We start from the raw sequence: 2,478 nt of genomic DNA, 5'->3' as shown, positions 1-2,478 counted from the left end.
TAAAAGCATGAAAATTTCAGGTAGGAAAATTATTCTTGCAATTGCTTGTTGCAAGATTCTTTTGGGAACTTCATGTAGTAATCTTGCAACAAGCAATTGCAAGAATAAATATAGATAAATTATTAAAAAAAAAGATAAATTATAAAAAGTGACAAGCAAAATGTGCCACAGACAGTGAATAGAGTAAGAGGAGCCTGGCTGAAGCCCTCTGCCTACTGTGTCCATGTCCTGAAGCAGTCAAAATTATATGGTGGGAAATTTGGCTCATATACAGTTCAAAATTGCTCCTTGTAAGGTGGAGGAATGAAGTAAGATTCATGGCTTGAACCCAGGGACTGGTGTAGTGATCTCCCGTGTGTGAATAGGAGGCACAAATAAGAAAGCTGTTAATTGAGTCTGCAGCATATGAGACATATGCAGACAAGATGCAGGCCCAAGCTTGCAACTAGATGCTGAAGTAAATTACTGGATGGGTGTTTGGATTTTTCAATATTTCACCAATATTGCCCAGTCTTCCCCAATATTACTGTGGTGCAGGGACACCAAACTGCTAATATAAGACCTGGTTTTGCATTCTGAACTTGCGTAGCCAGATGGAATTCATTGTGTAACCACCATGCGAGCCCAAAGAGAGAGGTGGTAAGAAAGTAGAAAAAGAATGACTGTTGGGGAAAATTACTTAAAATTTTCCTATAAACTATAATTTCATAACATCAAGACAGATAATATTATGAATGCCAAATACATTAATAGTCAAAACATTAAATCAAAATACCTTGACAGTATGAAAAAGATTTTAAAATATGTTTATGGCCCCAAAGGGATAAATGAAAGATTAACATCTATAAAATGAAAGAAATTTGTAGAATATAAGCAAATGACAGAAAATAAGAATAAATAGAAAAATATCACTATGTTACAATATGTGCTAGTAAAGGTACATATTATAATATTCCATGGTAAGTAAAATAATAGAATTCTCTGAATACAAAAATAAAACAAATGATAGAGAAATAATATTTGAAGGAATACTAGCTGAGTGTTCTGTTTTGTTTTGTTTGTTTGTTTTTTGATTCAAGGAAATAACTAAGTCCTCATATTGAAAGTGTTTAGCCAGTGAAATAAAATTCAGTATCCACTTCGGCACAGTGGTATGAAATGCTCATGATCAAATATTAGGGAATCTTCAAGGTACTGAGAAAATAAAGATTACCTATAAACAAATGAAAATGAAATTGAAACAGATTTCTCAGCAATAAAATAGATGTCAGAAGCTAGTATATAATATACAGAACTGAAGAAAAATAACTACCCACATAAAATATCTTCTCTACTAAAATATTCAAGAGTTATACTAAAATAAAGATATTTTCAGATCAGTGCTAAGTGAGTGAACCAACAAAGGACCTTTTCCAAAAGATTTATTTAATAATATGGCTTAGCAAGAAGAATATTGTAGCCATAAAGGACATGATGGTAATCAAGAAAGAGAGGTGAGTATAAAAATTGATATAAGGTATTGAGAATTGTAATTACTATTTGATAAAATATTAGCTAACTTTTATGATAAAAAGATGAAGAGAAAGCACGAGATAAAATAATAACCTTGGGTCTTGAATTCAGAAGGAGGGTAAACTTTGAAGTCTTTGTTCAAGAGGTGAACATAAACAATGACTAATGTTGTAGTAATCAAGAAACAGCATGAAAGTATACTCAAAAAGGGGAAGGGGAAATAAAGAAGGAAAACGTAAAATTAGTTAATGAAAGGATTTTCAAATCACAATAAATGTAATCATGTTAAATTCATCTATTAAAAATCAGACTATCAGATTGATTTGTCTGCAAGAAATTACTAAAGAGGTAAGACCACAGACTCAGATGTTTGAAGCATTGTATTTATTGTTACTCAGTGCTTGCAGAAAAAGCACTGAGGGTGTTGATCAAGAGCCAGTACAATCGCTTCTCGGCCTTTTGGCTAAGATCAAGTGTAAGAGCCAGTACAAAACTGGACACATAATTTTATGGGTTCATTTTTATAGATGAGTATAAGTCAAGAGCCCCTCTACACTCCCTTCTGGAATTTGTTTGGGATCCACAGAGGAGGAAGCCCTTTGTAATTAGAAGTAAACAAATTATAGTATACATTTGAAAAGTGATTAAAGTATACAGTTCTAAACCAGGCATAATTACAATAGTGCTATAAACAGTGTCAACACCACCACCACCACCAATAAAGTACCATGGCAAGTCTCCAGGAAAGGAGTCACTAATCATTAAAATTTCTAGTAATTGAAATTATAAATTTTCATATCTTGGAAAACACAGATGATTTTAACAGTAAAATCTGAAAACTTCTCATGTAATTTTTAGAAATCATTTTTCCAAGATAAAGATACATATTGAAGAAGTTTAACACTCTATTCAAGTTCTACCATTCTAGTTCAAATATAAGTGTATAATGATTATTTTTGGTCACTC

At 32.1% G+C, this 2,478-nt stretch overlaps 1 pseudogene; it reads left to right on the top strand.

The window, feature by feature from the left end:
• The first annotated feature begins 1,955 nt into the window (after window positions 1–1,955).
• LOC123638950 lies at window positions 1,956–2,112 on the top strand (annotated as a pseudogene).
• The last annotated feature ends 366 nt before the right edge of the window (window positions 2,113–2,478 follow it).

The sequence above is a fragment of the Lemur catta genome, chromosome 5, assembly GCF_020740605.2.
Source record: "Lemur catta isolate mLemCat1 chromosome 5, mLemCat1.pri, whole genome shotgun sequence".
NCBI lineage: Eukaryota > Metazoa > Chordata > Mammalia > Primates > Lemuridae > Lemur > Lemur catta.
This window is presented reverse-complemented; position numbering and strand designations above follow the sequence as displayed.